This window comes from Dreissena polymorpha, chromosome 6 (genome assembly GCF_020536995.1).
Source record: "Dreissena polymorpha isolate Duluth1 chromosome 6, UMN_Dpol_1.0, whole genome shotgun sequence".
Classification (NCBI taxonomy): Eukaryota; Metazoa; Mollusca; class Bivalvia; order Myida; family Dreissenidae; genus Dreissena; species Dreissena polymorpha.
Window position 1 is genome coordinate 77,503,615 of NC_068360.1, and position 18,804 is coordinate 77,522,418.

Sequence of the window (18,804 nt, forward strand, 5' to 3'; positions counted from 1 at the left end):
GCGTATTGGTACAGTCATTAAAGGGTGGATATGCGCATTTTGTCAGATCGCTCGACTTGGGTTACTTTAAGGGAATTATCGCACACTCCAGATCTTTGACACTTATGATCTGAATTCGATGACATTTTGTGTCCAGCATCTATTAAGACTGGACATGCAAAATTTGACATTAAATTATTATCATTTGATAAATAACTTGATATCGTTCATATTAATTTCCGCCCGAAATCTTTGAAGCAAATAAAATAACTTTACTTTAACGGTATAAGTATTATCCCACGTGGACACGTGCGTATTGGGAGGTTGTTCCATTTTGAAGATTGTTCAAGGAAGTATTATCTTTGATTTTTTTTTACATTTTATAATTAATTGTTCATTTTCTAAAACCAATAATAACAGTTTGATAAAACTGTATATGTATTAATATCTTATACTGTGAGCATGTGCACATTACCAGGTAGTTCTGATTGAATGATTTGTTCAGGAAGTGATTGAATGATTTGTTCAGGAAGTGATTGAATGATTTGTTCAGGAAGTGATTGAATGATTTGTTCAGGAAGTGATTGCCCTTGTGATTGAATGATTTGTTCAGGAAGTGATTGCCATTGGATTACTCGAAAATCATTAAAGTTAGATCATAAAAACATAGTTTTCTTTTAGCGTGTACCAGCACCCTTTCTAATGGTTAATTCATTATAAGTTGGAAAATTGTATTGTTGTCAAAATCGATAAAATTTATTAGCCAAATTCAACTACAGTTTTAACTAGCTTCCCTACTAAGGGGTCTGGCGCATATGGTTACCTTTTTCTAGTCGTTTCATAGAGTATTATCGTCATTTTCTTGTTCAAATGTTTTTAATTTATTCACACTTTGACAAGAAGCAACGGGAGCATTCACAAGTTTCATAGATATTCGTGTTTAGCTTTAGGGTTTGTATACATCATTTTATGATTTTTTACCATGGTCCGATCGAAATAGGATGACAAGCCACTAAACATAACGTGAAGTAAGTAACGAATCGAAAATCGAAAATTGCGTGTAGTTACATTTAGATTTGTACTTTGTATTAAATAATATGTTACTATAAATTTGTAATGGTTCTGGTATGTATATTTCTTATTTAAATTTCGGGATCGTTGGATTGTTATGTCAAACTATGACAAAAAATAAAATTATTTACATAAAAACAACATGATACTTATGGCACTAATGTTGTTGTTATATTGGTTTTCTGTTTTGTCTTTGATGATTTGTAAACTACGAAATGCCTATATCCATAACATCATCTTGAAAACATGAACTTGATTCATGACTGGATATCCAGTCAGAGCTTCCAAATTTGCTTTACCCAATAGTAATACCGGATCACAGCGCATGCGAAAGCGATACTTATTCATCATGTTATTGTCATGATTAAAAATTACTAGATCTACTACTATTGACTTTTCCCGCGCCAGCAGAAAATGCCTTGGAAACTTTTTTCTTTCCTTTTGAAAACGATAAAAAAATTAGTGTCTATAAAACCAATTAACGCAGCGATTTAACATATATGTACTAAAATACAGTTTTATCTTTGTAAAAAGTATCGAAATAACCCTCGATATGCCCCTTTAAATATACATCGACTTTGTGTTTTTATTACAATTTGGTTGATGATAAGTATTAAAATTGGATCGGCTACTGTGCGACAAAAGAGCAACATGTGTTACTAATATTGATTTGACCTTGTTTGTGTCATAAAAAGAATCCATAAAACTGACTATTGTAAAAGCCAATAACGATGTATTTACTGTCACAAAGGAAGCGACTTAGCTGTGCTTTCTTAGCTTGTAAGGTAAATTGTAAGCTGATAAAGAACGGATCAGAAAACACAAGAGCCTTTTTTAGTCAACAAGGTGAAAAGGCCATGAAGAAATTATTTTTTATTAAAAATGAAGATCAGATTTGAAATAAATGCTGTTTTTATCAATATGGTATGTTTTTAAAATTCAAAAGTGTTGCATATGGTAACCAGACTGTTATATAAGATGCCAAAATCTTACAAATCACAAACATGTATACGGCTAGATTTGGCCGTTATTTTGGACGTAAATTTAAAACGACATGCGTAAATGGTAATTTTGTGACATTTTAATCCTTTGACCCCTAGTTACCTCTGTTGACGATTACCAATGCGGAAGTTACGCATGTGAAAATACGGGTTCGGAATTGGTTGGATTTGCAAGAAAAAGATAGTGTTGTTGAAAATGGCCGACTATGGGCTCAGAGGCGAGGTGAATGAAGCCCAGTGTTTTACAAAAAAGCAATTCTATATGTTTTCATTTACTGGTTTATTACCATGGTTTGCGGTTCTTGATTTTTGGAGGAATGGAGATTCCATCCTTAATCAAGAAGGCCGAGGCGCTAACAACTGTTTTTCGTGCGTCGTTAAAGGGTTGGTCGTGAAGTCAGTACACAGTGGAAATGAAAAAAATAAAGAACTATAGTGTTTGGCAAATTAATACAACATGACATTTGGTTTAAACATATTTATTCAATAATGTGTTTTACAACATAATGTACAAGCATCTATAGTTTATAGGATTGGAACGATAGCTAGGCTAGTAGGGTTCCTTTCCTCAATGGTATATTTACAAAACATAGTGGCGGTATTTCCATTCTAAACACAAATCATTTGAATAATCATTCGAGTTAAAACAAGTTTATATGTATGATTGGAACCAACATTGCTAAAATATGTTGAGACAATGTATTAATAAAAAGAATATTTCTGGTGTGGTTATGATCGAAGAAATTGATTGTGAAAACAGTCAAAAATTATAGAACCGATAGTTATACCACTCTGAACCTTCCTGAGCCTTCGATGAAAATATGGACTGCATCAAATATTGCATAGTTATCTCTGATTGAAAGATTATCATCTCCATACAGTAATAAGCGGAGTGATATATCCGTGTATTGTTCAATAGTTCTTACTAAAGTTAATCTTATAGCTGCATAAAATGGACAGACCAGTAAAAAGTGAGTAGTGTCCTCTATTTTTCCACATTGACAAAGTGGCGATGGAACCAGATTTCTATCAAATAAATGTTTATTAAGAGAACTACAATAAGTTCTTAGACGTGTGTGCAGCACTTGCTGTCTTCGCTTACCATAATAGAACATCTGTTTACTACGAGATTTGTTAAGATCGATGGCCTTTTTAAAGTCAAATATGTTATCAACAAGTTTTGCTTCGTCTGGAAGTGAATTCCAAGCAGCAATTGTTGAGGGCAAGAAGGAATGTTGGTACAGAGAAGTCCTAGTCCGCGCACCATCTAAGTGAGATGAGTTACGCAATGATCTTGTAGATCGCTCGCCAACTGATTGTGGGGACAGTGAGGACAAATATTCTGGACTAAGACCTTTGACCATTTTAAAGAAAAGAATGAGTTTGTGCTTGGACCTTCTTGTGCCAAGAGTTTCCCAGCCAATTACGTTTGAAAGTAAATTTAAGGACACAAGTCGGGTACAGCCGGAAACAATGCGGGCAGCTTCAGTTTTAATTTTATCTAAATCATTTTTTTCATACATTGTACAATTATCCCATAAAACATCTGCATATTCTAGAATAGGTCGAATAAACGTGAATTAAGTTATTTCAAGTGATCTTCGGTCCAGGCGAAAACTGAGTTTTTTTAGAAGGTTGACACGTGACCAGGCCTTTAATTTAATACATTCAATGTGTTGATGCCAGCTTCCATCATTAGACAGAATAATGCCTAAATGTGTGTGACTATTCACTTCGGGAATCGGAGTATCGTACCTATTGATAAGAGTATGATGGGGTTTGTCCCTCTTACGCGATATAACAAGTGATTCTCACTTCAATGGATTGAATTTTACCAACCATGTATCGGCCCATTTTGCATTTTTGTCTATATCGCGCTCTAAAACAGCGGCTGCAGAATTAGGATTGTCAACAACGACAAATAAACTAGTGTCGTCTGCAAATTAGTTTATATGAGCTTGAATGTCATTTACAGTGTCATTTATATATACAAGAAATAATAGGGGACCAAGAATGGAGCCTTGTGGAACTTCAGCCTTGATTTCGGCTAGGGAAGATGAGGCCCCGGGAACCACTACCCTTTGACGCCTTTGATACAGATAGTTAGAAAACCAGTTCAAAAGTTTATCTTTGATACCGGCGCGTTTCACTTGTAATATATGGCCACTATGCCAGACTTTGTCGAATGCTTTGCTTATATCGAAAAAAACCATCCTTACTTGCAATCCATCATCGAGTGCTTTACAAAACGTGTTCTAAAGGTATGTAAGCTGGTTGACAGTAGAGTCACCTGGCATAAATCCGGATTTAAATCTTGTAAAAAAATTAGTATCACGCAAAAAGTTGAATACATATTTAAAGATAATCCGTTCTAGTACTTTTTCCATGGTATTCAGAAGTGAAATTGGTCGATAATTCGAGGAAATGGAAACGTCCCCTTTTTTGAATATTGCACAAACGTTTGACGTTTTCCAATCATATGGTACTGTTGACGACGACAAAGACATATTAAAGAGATCACAAAGTGGTTGACTTAGTTCATGAGATGCCTCTACAAGTAATTTGTTATTAATACCATCAGGGCCACAGGCTCTACCCAAAGGCAGATTCATAAGAACGTCCTTAACTTCGAAAGCGGTTATTACTATAGACGAAATTGTCTGTTGATTTTCAATCGTTGCCAATTCCGGTAAAACGTGACCAGACTCATCTAAAGATGTCTGTTGAGCGAAGAAATTATTAAGTACTTCAGCTTTTTGAAGTTCATCAAAGACCAGTTCGCCAGCGATGTTGACAAGTGGGGGTAAAGTTTTACTAACGTTGACTGTCAGGAAAGATTTCAGGACTTTCCACCAATCACGCGAGGACTAATTGTTGGATTTTAGTTTGAATGCAAGAGAGTCGTAATAATTTGATTTGGCGAGGTGGACAAGAAAGACTACACCATTACGAAGTACACGAAACCTAGTCCAATTAGATGTGGAATTCGTTGTTTAAGCTTTCCTATAAGCACGTTTTCGTTTTCGCATTTTTAGTTTTATTTCCGATGAGAGCCACGGCGGTTCGGCTGGGCGAACAGTGACCTCTTTGCTTGGTATACAATCAGCTGCAGTGTCAAGTACAATGTTAGTTGGATTTTTAGTAAATGTGTCGATATTGTCACTATATACGTTATTTCATTCAATATTTGATAAATTGCTTCGAAAAGAGTCGTAATTCCCTGAGTCGTACTTCCGAATTTTACGTTTATAACATAGCGATGATGGTCTTTTAAATTTAAGAATAACGAATACGGGACAGTGATATCTTATAGTTTGATCAAGGAATGGTTCACCAACACCAGAGAAGATGACAGACGCTTTGTTTGAAACAAATATGAGATCAATAATAGATGACGAAGTTTCAGTAAAGTGGGTGGGATCCTGTATACATTGGTCGAGTGCAAACTGTTGCGAGATGGAGTCAATTTTACGTTTAGCCTGATCAAGTTGGGTGTTTAAATTAAAATCGTCCAAAACTATAATGTCGTTAATGCCGGTATCTATTGCCAGCCCGATTGAGTCTTCAATTTTACATAAATAATTGTTATCTGAGTTGGGTGGTCTATAAAAAGTTCCGATTAAAATTCGTTTATTAGAATGAGGTCGAACCTCCAACCAAATTGCCTCAATATTAGTTATCTCTAGATCTGGTCTTCGAGTAAAATGAATACCATCTTTGACATATACAGCAACTCCGCCGTGTGCATTTTGAGTTCGGTCGCGGCGGACAGGTAGGCAAATACCTGGTATAAATAACTGGTCGTTACTAATGGATTCTGAAAACCACGTTTCGGAGAAAGTGATGATATCAAATGGTGTTAATTCTGCAGCTAGCAAATCCAACTTATGAAGAAGACTTTGCACATTATAGTGAACTAGCGACAAATTGTGAGAAGACTTTAGAAAATTGGACATATCTAATGATGAGTAACTGTGGGATTCAAGTGATGATGAGGAAGCACTAGCTGATGGCCCAGGGTTTGGGTGGATATCACCGGATATAATCAGTAGAAGACAGTGTAGCCATAGGCAAAGAGTAGACACAAAAACTGCTGTATTCAATCGAAAAAAGAACACGATATTTTGCATTACTTTGTGACTGGTCGGACTAATACGTACATGGGTCTGTATTGTCAGATGGCACTCGGACATGGAATCAATATTAACAGCCAAAGATTTTACAAACACGGGAATATTTAAGATAGCGACGAGATAAAATAAGGTGATTGCTAGCGGCAAAAAGTAGTTGATGCGCAAGTTGGATATGACAGCTATTCTTGTCTGACTTTTGCTCATGATATACGAAGCAGGAGCAAAGTGAACATGTAAACAGCTGTCATGCCAAATAAAATAAACACGAGCAGGGAGTAAACTCTGGGAAAGCTCAATATGGTCAATATGGTCAAATTATCGGTTCCATGTAGAGAAAAGCATAATAAAAAAAGCAGAAGTACAAGAAATAAGTAAAAAGTGCAAAAGAAAAAATATATATTAAGACGTAGATAAGAGTGTAGGGCATTATGTAAAAAGGTCGGTTATTCAACATAATTCGTAAGTGCTGTAATAATTACGTGAATAGCTTCTTGAGAAGCATAGATGTGGTTAAAGGCATTTGTGGGTGTATTAATGAAAGTAACTGCACTTAATAGGTATACATGATAGGAATATGCAACGTAGTAAGAAGCGATAGAAAGCGAATTTGAAACAGAGTGAATGGTAAAATTGATACAAATTATGTAATGTACAGACATACACGATCATTATGAACAGTATATAGAAATAAATGATTTTTCTTTTTACAAGTTGCAACAAGGATATCAGTAAAACTGATGGATGCTGCCCAATGATGCTATGTCGATATATGGGTTTATTGTGTGGAAATAAGTGTAACCTTGAGAAAATGTATTATAAGCCTTAGTGACATTGACCTTGACCCCAGTGACCTCAAAACTCATCAAGAGGTAGAGGTCCATGCAAGGTACCTACATGCCAAATATGTAAGAGAGCGGAAAAGTATTAAAGGCGTTATGTGAAACTGTAACCAAAGTGTGACGAAAAATATATTTATAGCCTCAGTGACCTTGACCCCATTGACGTCAAATCTTATCAAAAGATGCCAAATGTGTAAGAGAGCGGTAAAGTATTCAAGGCGCTGTGAGAAACTGTAACAAAAGTGTGACCGAAAATCTATTATTAGCCTCGGTGAGCTTGACCTTGACCCCAGTGACGTCAAACCTCATCAAAAGGTAGAGGTCCATGCAAGGTACCTACATGCCAAATTTGTAAGAGATCGGTAAAATAGTGAAGGCGCTCTGAGAAACTGTATCAAAAGTGTGACGGAAAATCTATTATTAGCCTGGGTGACCTTGTCCTTGACCCCAGTGACGTCAAACTTATCAAAAGGTAGAGGTCCATGCAAGGTACCTACATGCCAAATATGTAAGAGATCGGTTAAATTGTGAAGGCGCTATGAGAAACTGTAACAAAAGTGTGACGGAAGGAAGTACGTTAGTACAAACTGGCAACTATATGCTCCCCATATATATATATATATATATATATATATATATATATATATATATATATATATATATATATATATATATATATATATATATATATATATATATATATATATATATATATATATATATATATATATATATATATATGTGGGGAGCATAAAAATAATACCTTATTCATTATTGGTTGCAAAGCACAAGCGACACATATTTAAAAGAAAGACATGTGTTAACAACATACAGTACACCTATGTTATACGATCCTTTGTTCATACATACATTAGGTGTCAACTGTTATAATAAAGATATTGCAGTTGTTTACACCATGCTTAACAACAATTTAGGAGGAAATAATCGTTCAGATATACACATGATAACAAAAACGCTTACAAAACGATTCCCATGAATAGACAGATATAATACGTTATAGAAGATATTAATCCATTAACAAAACAGATCTTATAAGTCCGTTCGAATTAAAAGTATTATTATAAGGGATTAACTCTGAAATCAATACAATAAATAACAGCAGAGACAAACAGTATTTTATATGGTATTATAAGCTTCCAGTTTCACAGACCCTACAAAAATGTAGAGTCCGTATATGGAAGCGATGGAGTGTTCAACAATTAATTGTCATACTTATTCGTTGTAATTTATATACTTTGACAATCCATAACAAGCAGCCATTCAGAAACGAAATGAAGGGTCCGCATTTGGAACATACATAGGCAATGTAAAATTCTATTAGAGTCTGCATTTTTCCACCACAAGAAAAAAACAACACAGATATGAATGAAATGTTAGTGATAGTTTTACTTCGCGTTGCCCCATCATTGAAAAATTTATAATAATTGGAGCATCATAATTTCAGTTATAAATTTGATAACGCTAGAGAACTAAATTAAATTATTCTATAAAAATGTGCATATAACACACAACAACAGACAATGTAGATGAAATTGTGTAATTTAAATGAGCTGTGTTATAAGTTACATACTGTTTATTAATTTTACTAACATAGACATCTGGGTTTCAGTGTGTAATATTATAAAAGATACATTTCTAAATGGCATAAACAGTAAACACGTCATCTTATTAATGTGTCAAAAGCTTATTGGTGCTTATTTTAATTTCAGAATAGTACTTAGAACGTATTGTACTAGTAATTCATGTTAGTGTGATTGTAGTTTAAAATATGTTTTATTCATGAAAATGACTTCACGATCAGAAAAACAAAATTAAGAAATCCGTTTTTAAAGGTCACCAGTATGTAGCAATTCGATCATTACACATGTTTTATGGACACAGTTAGTATACTATTTGTGTAAGAAAGGGTGGGACAGTTCACGTCTACTTGCTACCTGCAGAAGAAGCTTACGAACTTTTGGATTTGGAGCTGAGTGCTGTGATTTGCTCGGGGTTTTCTATTCTGTGGATGACTCGTTGCAGGTAACGGACCAAGACTTGCCCATCGTGCGTCCACGCACTTTCTACATGTTTATCAGTTACGAGCTTGCGAGCAGCATATAATAGCTCACTTCGGTGTTTTGTGAGCGCCTCGTTGATGAAAACTCGCCTGTATCGGTCGATGCTTTTCGCCTTGGCTCTCACGCTGTAGAGCTTCTGTCGGGCTCTGTAAGATACAAATTTGACGACGATGTCACTTGGTTTAGAGCTCACGTGTATACGAGGTCCAAGGCGATGAGAGCGACCGTGGTCATAAATAGATAGGTTAACGCCTAGGTGGGTAGCCATCGCTATGATCATGTCGTCCGTGTCCTCATCACCAGTTTCTGCGATTCCAGTTACCCGCAGGCAGTCCCGACGGCTATATTGTTCCGCACGATCAGCTTGCATTTGAAGCTTAAGTATCTGTTCTTTGAGGGCTTGGTTTTCATGTTCAAGGGATGCAATTTTAATGTTCATTGTCTCATTTATACCACTTATAACCTTCGGTATGAATGTTTGTACAACTGAGCTAACAATGGATTCTATGTCACTCTTCAACAAATCATGCAGTTTCTTGGAAATGACGTCTATGTCTGCTTCGCTCAGATGGAATTGATTAGTCGTTTCATAATCACTGTTCTGCATATTAACTGAGTCAAAAAGTTTATTCGTTTTATTGCCAACGACAATTTCAATGCTCGACGTTGATAGATCACGTTTATCTGGTCGCTTCCCTTGAATCGGAGTAGAATGGCTGTTTATGTTGACTCTTGTTATTTTGGCGAGTATAGATGCGCGTCAAGCTGTGAGAATCTCGAGGAAAACGAGTAATGGACAATAGTAGTCAACACTTGTTATTGATTATCAAAGGGTTAAATCTAGTTCAGTTTCATAAATGCAAGCTATGTATAGATATAAATACCTTTGACAAAACAGATGAATAAGTGTTCACAAGAAGATCCTAACTATAATGTCCACATCCCAATTTATTCCACTCACACAATCTGCTAGCACTATTACACATATCACTTTATAGACCTGAGAGGATATGAATTAAATCACATATTCCAATTTATCTGGCTAGACACAAAAACACGTCTACACCCGCCATTAACGGAAATAGCGCTTTTTGACATGACATTTCATATCGATAACACTAGAAAAGGTCGACCATCTTCAATGCCATCATTGAAGCTCGTTAAATCACTTATAAGCTAGAAACGCTAGCAAAAGCTAGCCATGCAGACGATTAATAAGAAAAAGACTATTAATAAGAAATATGAAATGTTTTGATAAGTTCTTGATGTGCTTAAGTTATCATATAACGTTTTATTCCAGCTAGACTAATATTGCTGAGTGCAATAGGTAAAGTGTTATTCGTCTTTATTATAATTTCTCCATGTTTAATGATTAAGTTTAAATTCTATTAAAAATATCTGCATTTTTTCTCAGCTAATACAGTTTGCAATATAAAAATGGCATAACAGGCTATTAAGGTTATGCGAATGACCAAATTTTCCCGACCAATGGGTACACAAATAGTCTTTTAATAATAATGGCGTTTGTTCTTTTAGTTTGTAAACTTTAATGTAAAATGCCACAATCAATTAACATCAACTTCCAAACGTCAAACAACAAATTAAACAAAACTGTTTAATGTTTAGTTACCGACTATTGAATGTTTAATCATAATACATTATAATTTCTCTATGGCTAATCTCGCTTTCATATTATCAGTCTTTTTCTCGATTTTTTTTCAAGGGAGACAGCTCCTACAAAACGTGTTTTCGGAAATGTAAAACGGGTATATTATCAATAATTGAACGTGTTACCAGAGAAAATATTGGCAATTAAACTTTTATCCAATCAAGAAATGTGTCCACAGGACACGGATGCCCCCAACTGTTACTTTGTCGCTACATAAAAGTAGAACTGTGTAGACGCTTGGTAGAAGTTATTAGCTTTTTTCAAATCCTTAACGCAGATTTCGAACCTAAACGCGGACCCTAAGTTCAAGGTCAAGGTCACAGGGGTCAAAATGTGTGTGCGTATGGAAAGGCCTTGTCCATATACACATGCATGCCGAATATGAAATTGCTATCTGAAGCGATATAGAAGTTAGAAGCATTTTTCGAAATCTAAACGCAAAGTGTGACGGACAGACGGACGGACAGACAAACGGACAGTCCGATCACTATATGTCCCCCTTTGGGGCATAAAAATGTCTTAGAATATCAAAATAAATCAGAAAGCCACATAAACTAGATAGCGGACAACATGCTTAATCCTTGAAATGCACTAAGTGCCGTACGCAGGAATTGTTGACGAGTAGGGACAAACCGGGGTTGGGGGAAGGGTGCGGGAGGGGTCTCCCCTCCCACATTTTTTTGCATTAGGTACTTTTCAAAGTAAATGTTTATGCTTTAACAATCTTAGTTTGTGATATAAATTTATGGAATATAACATCTAAATCAGCACTTTGCTGAAGTCTAAAGCTTTAAGCATTTGTTTAAAATTCACACCAATTTCTAAAGCTTTAGATTTAATGAATGTATTTTGTTTGTTAAAGAAGGAAAGCATAATTTGAAAATCAAAAACCTTTGCTACTTCATTAAGAAATGTATCATAAAATATGACTTAAATATAACGGTAATAGTATTTTTGTCTTTGAATACAAGTCTTCCTTAAATGTTCATATTCCTAATTAAATGTTTATCATCTACTACACTTTTATTTTCACCATCATAAACACAGATAAATCATCACAATCGTCTTCAACGCCGGCATTAAATTGGACTTAAAACATTTCTCTATAATAACCTTTTGCTGATTTTTGGTATGTATGTCTACCTACATGATCTACAGAAGAAGTGTGAAATTCGTTCCAGTCATTGATATTTGACGAAGGTATTTTCTCAATAAAATCGTTTTCCGGAGTTTCTTTATAAAACTGTTAAAGATATTGAGCTGATTTGTATGCCCCCGGTAAGATGGCATATAGAAGTCGATCGGTTCGTTCATCCGTCTGTCCGGCATTTCATTTTCCGCACTTTTTTCAAATACTTTAAGATATGGATCTTATGTTTGGTGTGTGAGTCTAACTACATAACTTACAGATGAAGTATGAGTTTCGTTCCGGTCAATTGATTTTTGGCGAAGTTATGGGCCTTGGACTTAGACAAAGAAACTTACTGGTTCAAATTAATGACAATTATCCATATCACCTTTCTAACTGCTTTCAACATTTCACAAATTATTAACGTCAGCAATTTTCAGACGAGTGCATTAACGCCAATCCCGATGTTTGTTAGCGACATTACAATAGATCTGCGCTTTTGAGGGAAAGTGTACTTTTGGCCCTTTCATAGGAGAAAAAAATTGTTGTCGGCCTATTATTTAAAAAAATTCTTACTCGAAAGGGGAGGGTGGCGGGCCCCAGGGCCTGGGTACGGGGTACACATAATTTACTTGATATTAAAATATGATTTGATTTGGAACTTAAATAATAACATGCAAAAAGGTAAATATAACAAGCTCTCCGCGGTCGGAAACATATGCCTCCCAAACAGGGCCTTGACACAGAATTTTTTGCAACAAAACTGATCATAAGAGTTAATCTTTTCATATAAGTGTGACTAAGCCTTTGATGACATATCGAACGGAAACCATTTTAAAACTTAATGTCTTAATGCAACTTAATGTCAACGCGACCTTGACCTTTGAACTAGACCCCAATTTTAAGAAGGGTTATCTACTGCCCAAGGCCAATGCACATGTGAAGTATCAAGCCAAACTGCCAATTCGTTTACGAGTTATTGATCGGAAACGATTTTCACCCTAATTGTTAAAGTGAACTAGACCTTTGACCTAGTGACCCCAATTTCAATAGAGGTCATCTACTGCCCAAGGACAATGCACATGGGAAGTATCGAGCTTATCGGTGAATCAGTTGGCAAGTTATTTACTGAAAACAAGTTCATACTTAGTGTGACCGTGATCTTGACCTTAGACCTCGTGACCATAATTTCAATAGGGGCCATCTACTGTCCAACGCCAATAAAAATGCGAAGTATCAAGCCAAGGGGTCCCTCCGGTCGCAAGTTATTGATCAGAATCAATTTTCACTCAAGTGCGACAGTGACCTTGACCTATGACCTAGTGACCCCAATTACAATAGGGGTCATATTCAGACAAAGGCCAATGCACATAAGAAGTATCAAGTCAATTTGACAATCCCTTCACAAGTTATTGACCCGAAACGAACTGTCCTACCAACAGACCAACCGACCGACTTCCGGCAAAACAATAAACCCGCTCATCTTCTTCGGGGGGGGGGGGCATAATCAATGGAGTTATACTTTAGGGCGATGTTCTGCGAATCTGCGATGTTATGATTGGTTACGCGAAGGAGCATCGAGTGGTGTAATGCTGGCATTGATTTGAATTTTTTTTTATAAACGTAGCATTCCTTTTCATAGCGTCTTCTTACACGCCCATTCAACTTTGACTAAGAAAAAGAAACCTTTAAGAGTTTAATAAAAATCATATTTGCGTGACAGGAAAATGTCGTTTTAGCTCCATTCGTAAAATGCTAAACAATGTTATGTCAATCACAGAGAATGTCAGATGAATAATAGATCTAAGTTTGCGGTGTTCCGACTTCGATGCCCACTTTTGGACTGTTCTCAAAATCTTGTCACAAGACTACAAGTTATGGTTCCAACCAGGAACATCGAACTAAAAGTACTCAAAGGGCTACGAGTTAAAATGTGCCTAAAAGCGTTATTGATCAAGTTTAACACATATTTTTTCCACGTGGACATTTAACTATTATTAAAAACATCCAGATCATTTGTGAAGAAAGACTCCGATGAAGCTAGTGGTGTGTAACCCCGATGATCCTTCCACATGATCGTTCGCGTTTCGGTTGGCCAGCCACACAGCGTCCCCAACATTCAGACGCAACACCACACTGTTTCCGCCCTGTATCTCCTGGTATTGGTGATACGCATCCACCGCGCCGTCTTCAGCGTTCTGGGCGTTTACCTAGTGTTATATTTTGATGTAGGATGATAATGTTTACAAAGTAATTATTTTATGACAAAAATGCGACATACATGTACATCTGAATACTAAACAAATAACAAAGTGTATGTGCCATTATTCGTTATTATCTTTTAATAAACTGATTTGTCATTACAGCACCATGAACACTAAAAATCAAGGAAACTTTCGAAACATATATCGTAAAATAAAGTTAACCCATACAACATCAGTGTGCCTTATAGCAATAGCCACAATTTCAATTCTAGATGTGGTCTGGTGACATAGATTTAACACGATTCAAAATGCTCGTTTTTATTTTTTGTGGGAAAATATGTTCCATTTCAATTTCCAGCGATGATATATTAACATAACAAAATATTAAATTTTCGTTCATGTCTAAGTAAATTTATCAGCATATGTATGGTCATGGCTGTCCCATTATATATGTTAATGGAAAGACGTTTAATTCATTTAGAAGAATGACACAAATGCTAAGCACCGCTTCCACGGTAAACCCTGAAAATCGATATTTATTCAGATAACATGATATATGGAAAGAAGCAACACACTACAGTTTCTTTGCTCACCATGAGGTCCACCCAGGCACAAATTTCCCTGTTGTCTGCCGTGCCCATGACCATGACCTCGAAAGAGAACAGGTAGAGGCCCGCCATAGGGCAGATGAACATTCCCGTGTAAACGTTGTACCCGTTACCTTCATTGGTGATTACCTGAAATATGAGGTTTTATTATATGTTTATTATTTGATCATAAGTTATTTGAGATTGCCAACTTGGTGGTTTTGTTCCATATTAAATTCATTTGAGTATACTTAAAACTTGACAAGTAGCGTCACCGATAAGCCAAGTTTAGCCGTGAAGGTTATAGTACAACGGGATTTTTTTCATCTTGGATGTCACATGAACGTTAACAATCACTCGCTTTATGTTACGTTTTTTTAAATCATATACTGAAAAAATATTTTCTATTTAATCCTGCTAACAATTTGCATGTTGGTATATTCCTATTATGAGTTTCCATTTGTCTTTGTTTTGTAAAACTTGGTTATGAACAAATTATGTAATCAGCAAATTATAAACATCCCGTCAATTGACACAAAATCCTGAAATTTACGAATGATAGTGTCATATATTCAAGAAAAGTAAATTGAAAAGTGTTTATGGTTTGACACAACAAAAGATGACGTTTCCTTTTTTACCTGGTCGAACACGATTGTCTGTTCTGCGCCCAAATTACTGTTGTGACTTAGGAAAACTGAGAATGCAGGTATGACGGCTGTAACATAACATGTAATTTTAAAATTTCGTTAAAGCAACACAACATGTAATAAAGGAATGGAGACATAATTGTGCACTGTATGAACATGTATTGCAAAAGGTATTTTATTACACTCTAGTAATAAAATTGTAAATAAAAGAAGCAAACCGGTATGACCGTATTAAATATCAAACGGCATTTATTTTGCTGTACAATACATGTTACATATATTATATACAAGTTATCTTACAGTCGTCAATGTCTCTTCTCCTATGCGCCTAATTTTGCTTTACAAAATGTTTTATAATTATTTGTACTTATATCACCATTGATCTTTGCGTTCAAAATTATCAAATGGGTTATGTTTACCACTGCATCAAATGTATGAATGTGTGTTGCACCTCTGCATGTTCTTTTTGTTGTATAAGGTCCGTTTGGTAACTGGATAAGCACATGGTATCATGAAACATAATAAATAGTTAAAATATATTAGCTATTAATACTTCTGGTTGAATCATGGTAATTCTTTTCTTGTACAGCCAAATCTTCAACGGTACAGTGCAGTTGAATTTTCCCTATGACATGTGAATATTTCTTTTACACCTAATCTACGGAAAATTAAAGTTGATCAATTTTGCCACAGCTAAATCGCATACGGTATAGCACAGTTGAATCTTCTACGGTACAGTTGACTGTTCTCTGGTAAAGTTTAAGCTTCTGTGGTACACTTGAATGTTCACTGGTACACTTGAATATTCTCTGTTACAGTTGAATCTTCTATTGTATGGTTGAAACTTCTTTGTTACACTTGGATCTTATCTGGTATTGTTGAATCTTCTCTGGTATAGTGGAATATTCTTTGGTACATTTGATTCTTCTCTGGTACACTTGAATCTCATACGGGTACATTTGAATCTTCTCTGCTATAGTTGAATCTTCTCTGGTATAATTGAATCTTCTTTTGTACACTTGAGTCTTCTCTGGTACAGTTGAATCGTCTCTGGAATTATTGAATCTTCTCTGGTACAGTTGAATCTGTCCGGTTCATCTGAATCTTCTCTGGCATAGAAGATTCTTCCCATATACTGTTGAATCTTCTTTGGTACACTTGAATCGTCTCGGCTATAGATGTATTCTCACTACGTCAACGTTTTCATTCTCCCCCTTATAGTGGGGTCATATGGTGAAATGATTGTTCACTTTTTGATAAAAGCAACAAACTTGGCACATTTGTAGATTTAAGTATTTTATTCAATTTAAGCTATGGACCCATCTCCAATTTTCAAGATGGCCGCCATTTTCAAGATGGCCGCCAAGATGGCCGCCACAATTTAGGAAATTACATGTTACTGCCATATTTGATTAAAATATTCTGTTTTTGGCATTAAAATTAGCTGTTTTATGTTATTAATTAATTGAAATATGTTTCTACATGAAAAAAAAATGAATTAAATATTGCATATAAGTCAAAATGGCTTCCAAAATGGCCGCCTAAAGTACAAAAAAATAGGATTTTCCACCTCAAATCTATAATTTCATAACTCATTGAATGTATGTTATGTAAGCAAGTTATTTTCTTTTTTTTTGTATTTACAGATACCTTCATTTGTATAATATGCTCAACATATTGTGTCAGCCCTTAAATAAAGAAATAACTGCATTCAAGTGCTCACACTTCCAGACCTTAAAGCTGCCTTAAAATCTAACCGCGGTCACATCCTCCACCACATATGGTGCTTGTATTCAGAGGAATTGTTCACTTTTTGATAAAAGCAACACACTTTGCTCATTGGTAGTTTGAAGTATTTAAGACAAAATAGGCTATGGACCCAATTCATATTTTTCAAAATGGACGCCATTTTCAAAATGGCAGCCAACTTATCAAAAAAGGAGAAAATATCGAGGTGCTGATTTTGTATTGCGATCTTTTACAAATCAAATGAAATATTGCAATACTTTACTACTAATTATGCTGATTATCAAAAATCTTTGCAAGAAACACATTTATTATAAGTATTTTGTTAATTTTGTACTTTTTGTAAGGTGAAAGGGTCATTTTTTTGGGGCGGGGGGAAATTATGCTTTTTTGGCAAATGTTCATTTACTTTAATAATAAATGAATCCATAAAGCAGATTATCATGGTCCGAGAGCGCAGGTGTTTATTGCAAGTTTTGAGGCCAAGAATTTTTGTGTATATTTGAAAACAGAATTTTATATCCTTCCAGAAAACCCATTTCTTAAGTGTCACAGCCGTGCATATCAATGATTTTTGGGGTAAAATCACTCAAAATCTAAAGTTTTCCCTCTGATTTCTGGAACAATTAAATAAATAGACATTTTCAGTCATGGGAATTTACCCAGGGTTTCAGTTTTGGGGTATTAAATAGGTATCAGAAACCTTTCTGATAATTCAGTAAAACAAATTATTTTCCATGTAATTTTTTAAGGGAAAAACCACAAAATTTCGCATTTTATTTTTGAAAATTTGACCATTTTTCAAATTTTAATTCTGCGAAATCTTTTACCAAGTTAACAATTTCCAACATATTTGTCTGATCAGTGTTTTAAAAAACACACATATGGTCTCCTTGTATCGTTCCAACAACGCATTTTTTTATCAACATCTACTAGTGAAAACACCTGCGCTCTCGGACCATGATAATCTGCTTTATGGATTTATTTATTATTAAAGTAAATGAATATTTGCCAAAAAATGCATAATCCCCCCCCCCAAAAAAAATGACCTTTTGACCTTACAAAAGGTACAATATTAACAAAATACTTATAATAAATGTGTTTCTTGCAAAGATTTTTGATTATCAGCATAATTAGTAATAAAGTATTGTAATATTTCATTTGATTTGTAAAAGATCGCAACACAAAATCAGCACCTCGATATTTTCTCCTTTTTTGATAGGTTAGCGGCCATTTTGAAAATGGCGGCCATTTTGAAAAATATGAATTGGGTCCATTGCCTATTTTGTCTTAAATACTTTAAACTACCAATGATCAAAGTGTGTTGCTTTTATCAAAAAGTGAACAATTCCACTGAATACAAGCACCATATGTGGTGGAGGATGTGACCGCGGTTAGATTTTAAGGCAGCTTTGAGGTCTGGAAGAGTGAACTCGTTGAATGCAGTTATTTTTTTATTTTAAGAGTGAAACAATATGTTGAGAATATTATACAAATGAAGGTATCTGTACATACAAAAAAGGAAAACACTTGCTTACATGGCATACGTTCGTTGAATATTGAAATTATAGATTGGAGTAGGAAAATCCTATTTTGGTACTTTAGGCGGCCATTTTGGAAGCCATTTTGACTTATATGCAATATTTAATTCATTTTTCTTCACGTAGAAACATATTTCAATTAATTAATAACATAAAACAGCTAATTTCAATGCCAAA